Below are 14,956 nucleotides of genomic sequence, written 5' to 3'. Positions count from 1 at the left end.
ATCAGAGGATGAATATAGCAATGCTTATCAAACCAACACAATTCATTCTCGAACTGACATGCTGAGCTTTACAAAGACAGTAAATCCAACTTGTTCATGGAACAGGTCACATACAGCTTTATATGCAAGAAGTAAGGTCTTAAAGAAATCAATTCTATTCTCTCCTATGCTTGATCAGGAGAGAGTGACAAGAAAGAGAGAGAGAGAAAGAAACTGAGACAGGCATAATGAGTTTTGTGTATTTTGTGTGTGTGTGTCAAACACAGACAACAACATTTTAGACATGCACTAAATCAGACAGAGTATCTCAGACAATCCAGCATGGGGGATATTGTATGGTCATTAAGCAGTTAAGCTCAGTGATAAGAATAGGTCACAAATTGTCAATATTCTTTTCATAGTGAAAAGCAAAACAAGCAACATAGAAAGCATAAGGAGCAAATCAAAGAACAAAACCAATACTGCCCAAAGGCTAAGGAAGCAGGATATTCACTTAAAAAAATCACAGGGTACTAGATATAGAAAATATGCACAGATGGGGGCATGGGATTAGTGGAATATTAGAAACGCAGTCTTGTTTAAGTTCAGCTGGCAAACTTTAAATAATTCTCCAAGCAGATTCACTAAGCAAACATAGTAGTATGGACAGCAGGGTAGGGGAAGCAAGCTTTGCAGCTCTGAATAATTTAGTTCAAAGATTATGTACAGCATATATAAAAAAGTGACAGGGCCAGCATTGAACCTCAAGGATTAAGGAGTAGTACAGTGAAATACTTCAGCATGAATATTAACCCACTCTCTCAAAGTGACAGTTAGTTTGCTGATGATTCCCTAGCCAGTGATATTAAACAGTACGCTAACATTTGGAAGGAGTAGCATGATAGTCTCTGTTACATTATTATACAGAGGTGGTTGTTTCATTAGCATAATATAATGTTATTCTTTAGCAAGGCAAGCAGCGCAAAACTGCATTTACAAATATAGGACCACGTCTGAAGGGTTTTAATAATTTCTATTAGAAATTTTGTCTCAACTAAGTAGTCTCCAAGGACATAATGTGCCAGTCACCAAGATCATTCACTACTATGCACAGATTGGAGGTCACAGAACAGGAATAAACAAAAGGTAACATTTTCAGAATAGCCTCAGTTCAAACAAGTCTCTGGGCATACAAATGTTGTTTGTGTATATCATGTGCAAAATCCATGTCCATAGACCTTGGACTTATTTTATGATGACAAAGAAGACATGCAAATGTCAATTCTAGTCAGTGTGTTCACATTTGATAGCTTGACAAACTTCATGTGCTAGTTTTGTGTTCAGAGAGATGTAATGTTTGGAACATTTGGATATGAAGGTTAGTTAAACATTCAGGAATAGTAAGATGGCACATACAATTCTATGTTCTCTGAACTCTTCTACAAGACAGAGAAAATTATTTTAGTACTATGCTTAAAAATTGTTAATTAAGGCCAAAGAATTAAGATGTTCAGTCAGATATTTTCAATTTATGTGCATATTACACAGTAGGAAAGTCCATCCATGCCAACAGGGAGTGACGTGGCTAGTATCACACCGAGCTGCCTGACTTCTCGGCTTGAATAAATAAGTTCTTATTTACAGCTGGGTCAAATGGAGGCAGCTGTTGGCATGCTTACAGCAGGGCTTTAACTCCTGACTCAAAAAGTATAGCAAGGCACCTTAATTACTCTGCCCATCACACTCATTTAGCACACCTGATACCAGTAGTATAACTGGGGGTTAGGGGAGGGGAGGGAGAGGGGCACCTGCCCCTGGCACCAAGTTAGAAGAGCACTGGAATTCCAATGACTGGCCCTTTATTACTGACAATGCAAACCACAGTACTTTGGAACAGCGTTTTTGATTGATTGATTGATCAACTAATTAATTAATTAATGGTTTTGTGTTTGTGTGCATAAAAAACGACTTTGATCCTTAATAAGGACGCTCAACACTGTCATGACACAAATTTTAAAGTGTTAATTCATCCTATTATCACCCATCGGCAAAAAGGAATCCTGTTAACCAAACCTTACTAGTGTGGTTCATTCATTCAGTCTTAAATATAGTGTTGTGGGCCAGCAGGACTTTAAAATATTATACACAATTATTATGAAAATATTATACATATAATTTTGTAGGTACATGCCAATATATCTTTATACTAGAAAAGGGAAAGTCAAAAGCAGTGGCATAAGGATGAGGCAGGGAGCAGAACATGAGTCTTAGGTGCTGCATAAGAGGGTGGTGCAGGATGGAGCAGAGGTGCCTTAGTATCCTTTTTCCCAGTTCTCCTCCTCCTGCACTTTCTAGTTTTAGATCCCACACCAAGCAGCCACAGAGCAGGTGCATGTCAATGAGTGAAGGCCTGTCACGTCTCGAAAGGTAGGTCTGTCAAATAGCAACAAGCAGCAGTAGCTGAAGTTCAATGCTTCTGGGGGCAAATATCACTCCTTTTGTTGCCACCGAAAACAGGAGAGTTTTCTGCCTGCTTGACATGCATGTCAGCAGCAAAATGCTGATGTGACACCTCCCCAAAACAGCAGCGAATTTCAGCTCTTTGCTTCTGCATCATGCCTGCTCTTGGAGCCAGAGACCTGAAGAGAAAATATAGAGGTAGTGGGTAGTGTGGGAAGAAGGGATTGCCCAAGGTGCAATCCTTGCCAGTTAAGCCTCTGGTTTAAAGAATCCACTTGGCATTCTGAAAAGGTGGTGCTGGCCTTTTATGTATCTGAGGTTCCTGGGGATTTAATCCTGCAGTTTCAGACTAAGCCTGGAGAAAGCTCTGTCTCTTGTCAAAGTCCTTGCTACCTGATGGAAGTTTCAGGTTGGAAACTCATATTCAGGAATATCCTGAATATTTATCATTTTCACTGGGGACATATTGTGAATGGGCAAAACAATCACAATAATTCAGCTGATGCATGTGTATGCATATGATCGTGCTCCAGAGCTTCCTTTATGCTGACTCTATACCCAGTCACTCTCAGTTTCCAGAATTGAGGGAAGAGAGTATTAGAGATTGGGAAGAGAACATTAGAGATGTTACTAGGAAATGCTGATCTCTCCCAATCTCTGTCTTAAGTGAACAGTTGCAGGCTATGGTAGAACTATGTATTTCTCTACATGCTGTTCATTATAGACATATAGTCTAACTATTTCAGTTACACTTTAAGGCTAAAAAGCTTCTCTGTTCCCTCCCTGCACAGCCATGACTTGCCGATAGGCAGCTGGAGAGCAGGGCTGGGCTAGGAGCTATAGCTGTGAGTTGCCACTACAGGGCTGATGAGCCAGGATTGGCTTCTGTCCCTGCCCTATCTGGAGGTGTGTGAGAGATTGGGGGAGGGGAAAGGGGGGGAGCAGGAGGAACATGAAGCTGGGAGGCAGAGGGTTAATGGGATGGGGGTGGCTAATGCAATGGGAAGCGGAAAGGAAATGGGGGTAGGGGGTGGGAGGTAAAATAAAGTAAATCAGCCACTGAAGGATAAAATAAAAATAATTTAAAAATAATTTAAACAGAAATAAAGAGGAAGTAATTTCAGATCTCATGTTTTAATAAATTGGGATGAGGACTGAGGTGTGGAGGCATTGGTCATGCTTTCTGGGGTAGTTGGGAGATGATAGCAGTGAGAGAAGGCACTTTTCAGGGAGCTACTGCCCTAGGAAGGATCCCCTAGCTCATGGGGATGCAATCTTGTCCCCTATCTCGTTCCTCCCACCCACCCCTCCTAGACCTCTTTCCTGTGACTTAGCTAGATGGCACGTGCCCTGCAGGATGTTTGCATGGTGTTGCACCCCTGGGGGTGGAAAAGTTGCATCCCTGGGGGGCAGCAGGAGGAGTTGGCTTGGTGTCAGAACCCCTTCCCCAGAGCAGTAGAGTTCAGGGGGTGGAAAGTTTGTCCACACAGGACAGGAGGGTGGGGAAGGAACATGGCATCCTGGGATGCTTGTGACCACAGCTTGGGTGGCTCATCTCTGGGGAGTGGCCACACAATGGACTATGACCTGGGTTACACAGATCAGAGATAAGCCTGCCCTGGAGACGTGTAACTTTAAGCCACCTAAAGCATGCTTAAAACTAATTTCAGAATAGCGTTAATGCTTGGATAATCCAGGAGTTAAAAGCTCCAGGCACCACCTAAAATTAATGTGTAACAAGGCCCAAAGAAAGCCTATCCAAATATATTATTATACCTGGTTTCAAACAACCATTATTAGTACTCATGAGTGTTCTGATTTCATTTGGTATAGTCATGCATGAGGAGAATGCTAATAAAAAGAAAACTTTTCTTTAAAGTTACTATGACACTTTCAGTCTGCCACTTACTATTGTCTCTGGAAGCCAAGGACACCGTTTATGATTCTTTGGTTACCTAATTTATTGTTTATAATGTATAGAAATTCATTTAATCTCCCAGTATGAGAGATTTAACTGCCTTGGTCAATTTTTTTATGATTTCCTTTAAAAATCAAAACTATTTCTACCAGTGTGAAATGTTACAATATTTCATCAATGTATGAAGAAGTAACAGCATAGCTTAGATATTACAGACAACGCATACAAAGATTTGGTAAAGCAGTTCTTATGAAGCATATGATATAGCTCTCAAAGGGAGGTCTAACTGTCATTGATTCTTTCGTTATCTTCGTGGGACACAGTATTAATCCATTTACAAATCTCAACTTTTCAGTTCTCAGGCTCCTTTCAAATGTAAAGGTAAACAGCAACAGAAAGTACAGCAAACAGTAATGAAGTGTAAGCCAGATTTACCAAGTACAGATCCCTGATGGTAAATAAATATACACTGCTCTGTTACTTCAAAACCAGAAGGACTTATTTGCTTAGCATTTAATGGAATTAAAAGGACTGTTGTCCCAGAAGTAATCCAAACTTTTTAGATTTACATTAGAGATATGGAAGTCGATGCAGAATAGTGACTAAATATTAATTTGTGTCCTTGCAGAAGTTATGTAAAACTATGGGAGCACGTAGGATATTTGTAGGATATGAATTATTGCCCAAGTTCTACTAAAAAGGAAACAGTTTGTTTTAAATATCAGAACCCCAGTTCTTGCTTTCATCATAGTGTTTGTTACCGGAACAGTTGCACCAAATTTCTTGCCTCCAGAAAGGCAGGAGAGATCAATTTTTGTTGGTTGGTTTGTTTTTAATAATAGATTACATGTTGTGCCATTTGAGCCACAATAGTAAATAGGAGACCCCAATAAAGCTGCCTAACATGTTCAAGAAATACAGCCTCCCAACCATCCTGTATGCAATATTTTGACTGACAAAAAGTCATGCTTTGCCCTTGGAATAGCTCACATACATTAGCTACACTTCTGTAAATTTGAGTACAATGCACTGTGATTTTACCCTGATGTAAAGTAGGTAGTACATTTGAAGACAAAGTACATATAGTGGTCCAGTTGTTTAACTACAACATAGTAGAATCTACAGCTCTTTTGCTTTCTTCAAGGATTGTACAATGAAATCATCTAGTAGGAAAAGTCTAGGCCTTAAAAGAATGCAGAGTACCCCTTTTTGCCCCATTGTCTTTGTGCCAACAATGCACGAAACAGGTTCTTAACATCAAAGAAGCTGGAAGGCTGCTCTCGTTTTACATTAGATTGCCCCTGACTCCAAGGAGGACTTCAGCCATGCTCTTTCTCTGGGATGCACCCAAAGAAACAGGAACGCATAAGGCCATGAACTTTTGATTGCAGCTCTTCCAGATTTTCCAGCTCCTTTGCATTGCCAAAGAAGGGTGAAGCAGCAGTGCAGTGCACATGGCAGCAGCGTATGCTGCTAGAAACAAAGCCTGGGTGTCCATGGCCAAGCTCTCACTGTTTGTCAGGCTCCATGCCACCAGATTGGCACCACTTCTGTCCCAGGAGACCCACCAGGACCTCAGGTAAGGCTGCTGGGGCCAGCACAGATCCTGGCCCTAACATCCCCAACCCCACCTAGGATTATTTGGCACATACCAAAGTGCACGTGCAGTGGCATGACTTGGAGCACAAAGCAATGACACAAATATGTGACACTGCTATTTAAGCCATGGCAAACATATGACCCTGCATGTTTGCACTCATCTGGATGCACCCTGGGGCTGCAACGAGATGAGCGCGGCTATGCAGTAAGTGACACCACAGACCCATCTACAGCACCACATGCCACACATGCAGGTATTCTCACACTGCTACCTTGCAGTGTAAGGGGGTTTTTTTTGGCCCTGGGTGATCTTCATGTGGACACAGCCTGGGTGTAAAAATAGATCCTCTTACCAAACTACATATGCCACAGATGCAATGCAGCCCATGATAGCTGCATGATAGTTTTTCAGGTGAGCTGCATAATGATTCCAGATGGCCAACAAATTTATGGTCTAAGTACAGATGGTCAAAAAGCTTGAGGCTGAATCTATTCAGTCTTTGCAGGTTAGTCTAAAATGTGTAGCTTGAACTGATAAACGACTTAACAGACATTCACTTTTGATTCCAGAAATGCAGCTACATGCCTGCAGTGGCACAAGCCAGAAGCTGGGGTGGGGAAGGGGGGGAGATAGAATATGCCTTCCTGCTCAGTTGGAGCCAACAGCTTGGGCCAAGATTAGCCTGCCCACTTTGTGAGGAGGGTGGGTTTTCAGGGGAGGTGCAAAGCATCTTGGGAAGCTGGGGAACTGTGAGTTAATTTCATTCGGGACAAGACCTGGGATAGAAGTTCAATAAACTTATTTAACCTAAATCAGTTAAGTCTGATAACTACATCCGTCCAGGTTTATCTTAAACTGGTTTCAGCCATTTTGAAAGCAGTTTATGTGCACTGAACATCTGTTGTTCTACAGATTTGAACCAGTTTTTGATCCCTTATACCAGTCTGCTTGTAATTTCTGTCCCTAACCATGGAGTTTACATGTTAAGTTTTTTTACTCTTGTTGGTGAAAAACCTCAATATTTTACCTCTAAGACATGATCAGCATGCAGGGGGAAAAAAGCCTTGTCTCGGATTCGATTACCAGCCCAGGTCAGCCAGTGAGTCAGCACCAGCTTTGGCCCTGGGCTTGGGACTGAAGCCAGAGCTGAGCGACTGCTTGCTCCAGGCAATGATGGCTTGTTTGGCAGGAGAAGGGTGTATGCAGCCAGGGTGAATGTAGGGGGAGACCATGAGGTGGAGAGAGATCTTGCAGTCTCCCCATCCCCTTATGCCTGTGTCTGCGCTTCCCCCACTCTGTTCCCCTCTGAAGCCTTCCTCCTCGCTACTTACCTTCAGCTCCAGCTTCAATCCCTCCAGCCCCTCTCCCTGGCTGGGCTGCGCTCGGCTGGGCATGGGCTGCAGAGCTGCAGCAAAAGGTAAGCGGAGTGGGCAGCAAGCATGTGGGGCCAGGGATGGGGAGAAGGCAGGGAGTTAGGTGCTGATACAGGCACAGGGGACCTGGAGCAGAGGGCAGGCAATGGGGTCAGGCACAGACATGGAGGGGCAGGCAGCGGGGAGCAGGGAACACATGGTAGGGAACAGGTAGTGAAGGGACAAGCACAGGGGAACAAGGGGCAGGGAAACAAAGGGAAGGGTCCTGGCCTCTCAGCCACTGCCTTTGCTATTCTTGTCACAGCGCGGGGGGGCGGGGTGAATTTAAGATGACTTTCCACGAATTACATTCTATTCATGGAAATTATAACAAATTTATGAATTTCCATGTCTAGAATTTAATTATTGTTAGGTGGGATGGTCGTGTTTAATTTGAGGTTGTCTTGGATTCTGGTAAATGTAGAATGTTTCTAAATATGTACCTGTTTTTAGAGGGGCTTAAGACTTTTACTTCAGGTGTGTATACACACAAGTATTATTTTGATTTCAGTGAAAGAGTCTTAAAAATGTACATGTGTCATGTTAATGTCAAAAGTAGCTATATCAACTTAACTGCTGGCTTCTATATTTTTAAGCCAATGGCATTCTAACTCACTGTCCTTGTATTCTTTTAAAAATGATTCACAATGTAATGGTTACAATGTTAATCAATATAGCTGATCCTACATTTCTACAAATTACTGTGGCTTGCATTGCATGCAGAATGCTATATCCCCCAGATACCTCATAGGTCAGATAAAAAATGGTATACTCAGAACGGAAGGGTTAGAGTACGCTTACAGGAAAAGTATATGTGCAATATTGCACAGCATCTATGGAGAACACTGCATCTGAGACAAATAGAAAATAAGGTAGCATGTACAGGTAATGATTGTTTCCAGTCATTGTTCTTCAGGTATTAAAGACATGTTTTGTCCCCACAACCCTCCACTAGTATTTATTAAAGATTGGAGAGGGCACCTGCTGCCTGAGACAGCTATAAAGCCCCCTCTCCTCCTTTTCCTCTCCCTCTCCTCCCTCTCTCCCTCCCTCCCTCCCTAGACCTTAAACACTTTAGACAAAACTCTTATAGTTAATAGGTCAGCTGAACCAGGCTGATGAATCTACTGGTGTAACAAAGCATTTGGTATACATATAAACATATACAAAACCCTGAGTCAAAACCCTGTCAGAAGGCAGTTTATTTCTGCTCTGGGTGATGGAATAACTTAGGACAACCCAACAGCTATTTCTTGGCACTCTGTGATTATCGGTATGCAGAATAACTGCCCCTAGGTTCTGACATGTCCTGCACAAGCTCCCTAGCAGCGTTACATTAATGACCTGCTCCAGGGAGTACATTAATATTATGTATCTGCACAGGACCTATCCACACAGATACAAAAGCTTTACAGTAAAATGAAGCAGACATCAAATTCTGTGCAACAATACAGAGACAATGAACAAAACTAGGGGAGTGAATTACTAACCCGACTTTTTAAAGAATGTAAAACAACAGGTAAGCTGATTTTCTCCTTTTTTTTTTTCCATTGAGTCCTCGTGCTTTGTTCAGTACTTCTTCCTCTTCAGGGGCAATGTTAGAGAGAAACAAATAAAGCCACATGGCAATATTGTGAATGAAAAGACAAATTATTTTGCAACACACCATACAGAAATTTCAGATAAAAACAACTTTGGTTTTTTGATGGACTGAAAGAACTGACGAAAGGTCAAGACATTACAAGTAAGCAGTCAGACAGCAACATATGAATTCAACTGGATTTGAGGGTGAGAGCACCAACAAGCTTTTTCTAGCACTGTTAGTAAACTACTCGTTAACAAAGATCACATATTGGTATAGAGGGAAAGAATAATTTAAAGACTCTAAAAAAGGTGCTCATGTTCTCTTTGTTTCAACCAGCTGAATCTTCCATGGGGCCAAATTCAGCCAGCTTAACAGCAAAGCCAAACAGCATCACTTATTGTCAATCATTGCAATCCACATTTTCAAAACCCTTTTGCTTTGGGACATCACAGGACCATAAATAAAGCTCTAGCAAGAGGTTTAGGCATTTGTTTATGGGCAAGATATAATATCAAACTTGTTCTCTTAGAAAAATGAAAAACCCATTTAAGTTTGTGATAAAGTCTGTAAAATATTCTCCTTTCTTCATCTGGAGTGAAATGAGCTTGGCAGCATGTGTAGCTCTGAATAGTAATCTACATGTAAATCAGCAGCAGCCCCATGACCTGGAAAACCTTCTGTGTGTCAGTAATGCTATATTCTCAGAAGATCACTCTCTTCAACCAAAAGTGGAGAAGAAAATACATATTGATACAATTGGAGATGTATTTTTGGCAGTACAAGTGTTCACTTGAAAATAAGAATGACTCCAAGATAATGTCTCATAGATCTATAACCAGCATAACATCTTATTAGGGCAGCTCCTTTCCACCATATCTTTTCTCAGATATTTTGATGTTAAAGGAAATAGTCTCACCTCCCACAAAAAGATATTACTTACTTCCATCCATAATTGTTTCAGCTTATAACCTTATGCTTGTTTTTACAGCACATACTCCATTTTTTTGGTTCCATAATCTCATGTAGTATGTTTACCTAACTGGTTATAGTCATTGCTTATTTTTCCTCTTAAAGGGTTATATTTTAAAGGAAGGGACATTTTTTCTTTGAGGTTGATAGGCTTGCACAGAATGTATACTATGGGCTTGCATAGACAAAATGGGAACCCTAAATTAAAGCAGCAGGTTTTAAAAAACACCACTTCAATTTAGGGATGATTAACGCCCCCATGTCATGCACACACCCTGCTGACTTCCCTAGCTCTCTGGCAGAGAGGGGAGGGTGAGCTGCCCATGGACAGAGCAGTCCTTGGCTGCGGGGGGGGTTGATACTTCCCTCCATGGCAGCTTCAGCCCCCATCTATGCGGCACCCACCCTCAGGCAGCCAACTTGGGCAGCTTGTGGAGCACTGCAGCTGCTATGAATGACATGTGCTTCTAGTGGTTGGGGGGCACAATGGCAGTGGGAGCACGGTGGTGGCAGCAGGATCGGTGGGACCACGATGGCAGGAAGTGGGAGAGCTCCTGCGATGCCACTGGCACTGTCAGCGGTGAGGGAGGAGTGGCAAGCACTGACCAGGGGTCGATGACCACCTGCAGACGCCGCCAGCGGTGTCAGTGGCACCATTTTGTAGGGGGTGCACTGTCATGCTCAGGGGGTGCATATGCAGCCACATGCATCCCCTATGCGTCACCCCTGGCAGCTGCAGAGGGAAGCACTGGGCCCCCGCCCGGCTCAGGGAGGGAGGCAGGCTCCACGGGGGTGGGAGGGGATCATGCCCACTGCTTTTCTTGGGCAGAGCTGGATTTGTTCAAATGATAATTTACAATCCACTTAGTTTCTCTGGCTTGTTCACATAGTCACTGTACCTTAGGATTTGGTGTTTTCAGTATATTCTTACCCAGTGCATGCTACTTCTGGCTTTCCCCACCAAAGGTTGAATTCTGCTCTCTAGAACATGGAGCAAATCAACACATAGCTTAACAAAATACCTGTTTTGGTACTTCCAATATGAGGAGTGTTTGACAAGTGTCTAATCTGACTTCTTTTTATTATAGGTGAAAGCCCAACCAATCTCACAGATACAAACAATGATATTTAGATATGCTTCTTTGTTAGTAACTTTTTTTGATCTATGCAAACCTTACACCAGGATGCACTGAAACAAATCAGTCACCAAGGATTTGAAAAACACAGAAGTAAATCTGTGATAATCAAGTACCTCCATAAGACAGAGTTGATCCAAAAGGAAATCCATGATGACAGCATGCCAACCCTGGGGGATAATGCCACTTCATATGCCACAGTAATAACTGGGCAGCTGAATTTGTGTTTCACCAGCAGGCATGCATGGTGTATATCAGATAGCAATATCAACTTTCTCTTTCACTGATGCATGCAGAGAATGAAGAATTAACCTATCTATATTCCTATCATAAATGTACAAATGTTTGCTTGTGTGTTTTCGAAACTGAATTTGCTTTGACATCAGTGAGAGCATGTTCATATCTGCTTACATACATCTAAGGTACAATATAACGGTGTGAAGTTTAATAAAGCAGACAACATGACAGAAAACCAAAAGCAGTTTTACAAATGATCACACTGAAACAGAATAAACTGTTCTGGATAATACACAAGTAGTAAATCTTACCTTTAACGTTTTGCTCATTTTTAGAAATAAACAAAACTTTTTTTCTGAACTCATCAGAAAGAGGATTCTTATTGGGAGCTGAGGTTTGGGTTTTGACTCACCACTAGTTAAAATATTCTGTTAAACAGCATGGTGCCAAATAACCAGGATCCAGTCATCAAAATAATAATAATTTACAATGTATCAGTAACGACTATTGCACGACCTTCTGGCTAAAATGCTCTAGAGATTAATAAAATTGTATCTTGAAAATAGGGAATCTCTTTCAGTTATTACATTTAGGTAAATCAGATACAACTCTACCCTGGTACACTGGTTTTAAAGCACCATGTGAGTAAACCAGTGTATGTAAGAATCAGGACCCAAGTTTTTAAATGATGGCATGTGCAAATTAGTAGAACCTCAGCATTCTTCTAATGACTAAAAAACATTCAGACACAGAGTGAGGGTTTGACTATGAGACTATTTGAATGCTAATTGCTCCTAAAATTCCAGTGTAACTAATCATAGTTGTAACTAAAAAGATAGTGGATGTCCTAATCACTGGAAAAATAGGATAAACATATTCATCATAATTGTTCTGTGTGAGGGGGATTAGACAGAAATAGTTTGAGTCATCAAGCTAATTTCCTGAAACTTCTGAGCTAATCTACATTTGTAACATTTTCAAAATGCATCTTGTCTCCTTAAGAAACATGTTTTTTATATTAGGTTGTCTATTTCATTAAGTACTGGATGTCCTGGTGGTATAATGCATTGTATGAGAAATATTAAAAGAGGCAAACTTCAAAGGGAAATTATGCTAAAACTAAAATATCTGCTCTCTTATGCTGTTGTCACCAGGAAAAAAAAAAGCTCAAAGGTAGATTTTCCTACCTAATTTCATATCTAAGAGTTTAAGGTCACCATAGTGCAGACTGAGGTGGCTCATGACAGCTGTAAATAATTCACAAATGAACTAATTTTAGAACACCTCAAAGCAAATAAGATTTGTAACAAAATGCTGGTTCTTTTCAGACATAATCAGAGTCCTAGCTTCCCTCTTTTTTGTAAGAACTTAGAGAAAAGAGGGCAGGGAGGGCTTTACTTTGATGTCATAGGTAACCCAGTAAATAAAGCTTCTATTTTATATTGTTACTAGATTTTTTGCTTCAGCCATAAAATACTATCATTTAAAATTACTATTATAAAAAAGGCTAACAAAGGCAGCATAAAAAAACCCTGGAAATTTTAAACTCAGCAGATTTTTAAAAGAGGAGATATTAGACAAATTATTAAATAGGCTCAGTGTATCTAAGTTTTCTACTTTGCAGATGCAGCACAACTGGAGGTATTGCAGATGTACTGAAATCTGCAATTGCTATCTGTAGAGTTGCTAACTTAATTCCTATGTGCCTTTGTAGTAGAATCCAGTATTGAGTCTTATCACCATTACCAGAAAAATGGTACTGTCAACAATTGCCTGTGTGATTAGGCACTTATCTTTTGATGTTCAGTTACCTTCTGCTTGTTAACCTTGTCAAGGAGGGGCACGGAGGAGAACACCAACCAAATGAAACCTGCAGTAATTACTGTAATTCTGAGAGAAATATATTCACTGGAGGCAGGCAGTTCCACCCTCACAATCAACCTTTCTGCAACTCAAGGAAAACACAAACATGGCCTGGCTCAGACAAATTAGGCATGAACAAATGTTGCACATTAAATGAGTTAAAGGACCTTGCTGAAAATTACAAGGGCTGCTTGGGGAAGCAGTGAATCCCATTAAGTCAGAAATAGGCCTAAAAGAAAGTAGGCTTTGTGCGGAGACTTCCAGATATATTTACAGGATTTGGTTATCTCACCCAAGGCAATTCCAGGCATAACTCTCAAATGCATCAATACTGATAATGGTCCAGGGCTCTTTGGGAGACATTGAGAGGAAAGAGGAGATCATCAATTCTATGCTGTAAGACTAATAATAACAATAGCAATAATATCTAGCTATTATATAGCATTTTTTATCCATAGGTCTCAAAGTACTTTACAAGAGGGAGGTAACACGGATCTAAAAAGTAGTTTATATGAATCTCTAAACCATAACTTGATTTTAATAATTTCCAAGCTGGAAAGAAGTACATGGCTTTTAGTGCAACAGTCACATTTTCTTTTTCTGTTGGCATTCCCTGAAATGAATTCCTGTCTGTTACACAGCATATGTGAACATCTACTATGGCTGAAAGAATTATTCCTATATTACTGTAACTCCTTCTGTTACATCAGTACAGCTAAATGACCCTGTCTGTAAGAAGCACTGTTTTAATATGCATTAGCCTTTCCTCCCACTACATTTAGAGGAGGACCAGTGTTGGTTATTTTACTTAAAAATGTAACAAGAACAAGTTTACTACACTTCTCTTTTTTTTTCCCTCATTGTATAAGTGCAGTTCATGGAGGACAGTGCCATGACATCATTTTTCTGCATTTTCACTTGGTCCATTCTGGAGGAATAAAAAATCTAGGGATGCTGGAAGGTAGAACAAACTAGGTAAAGGGGCATACTGCCACATTCATGCATAAAATATACGCACTTGTAAATATGTTTTGATTTCAAAGGTTAAAGAGAGGACAAGTTGAGTTAAGTTACAGAAGCATTATGAGACGATGGTGGCAATATAGGTCATAAGGTGCCATGTTCAGCATAAATCATGCTGCATGTAATACATAATAAGTAGGGGTCTACTTAATTCATGATGATGCAGATTTTGGAAAACATAATGTTTGGCATTGTCCTCAAAATCAACTTAGAAAAAAACTTAATAAAAATAAAATGCTAACTCCACAGTGGGAGCCACTGGTCCTCGCTGCTGCTGCAGCCCAACCTTGCAGCCTGTGTGGAGCAGGGAAAGCACCAACTGGTGGAGATGGCACAAAGAGCAGCAGACAAAATGGTGGCCACTCTCTCATCCCTCCTCCACCCCACTGGGGCATCTGCGCCAATCAGCACCAAGGGGTACAGCTTCACAAAGAGCAACCAACAGATGAGATGGTGGCCACCCTTTTGTCCATCCTTCCCCTGCTGGGGCCTTTCCCCCAGTCAGTGATGGGGGGGCAGGGCTGCCAGACTGCATCCAGGAAATATCCATTGAATTTGTTATTAATGCCACAGCAAACCAGCAAAAATTGTTTAGCTTCTCTGTGATTTAAGCAGACCTGTAATAATAAGGATCACTCTTTGAGAGCTTCACTCCAGCATGTAACATCGTTGCAATCAAGACGAAAATAAACATTACAAAATGGACTGATTTCTATCAGCTTTTAAAAAAATGGCTTGATGATCACATGCTAATTGTGTGGACCTGTTACTGTG

The sequence above is a fragment of the Crocodylus porosus genome, unplaced genomic scaffold (assembly GCF_001723895.1).
Source record: "Crocodylus porosus isolate Cpor-Errol unplaced genomic scaffold, CroPor_comp1, whole genome shotgun sequence".
NCBI classification, from domain to species: Eukaryota; Metazoa; Chordata; order Crocodylia; family Crocodylidae; genus Crocodylus; species Crocodylus porosus.
The sequence above is the reverse complement of the archived record's forward strand: the minus strand, read 5'-3'. Positions refer to the sequence as shown.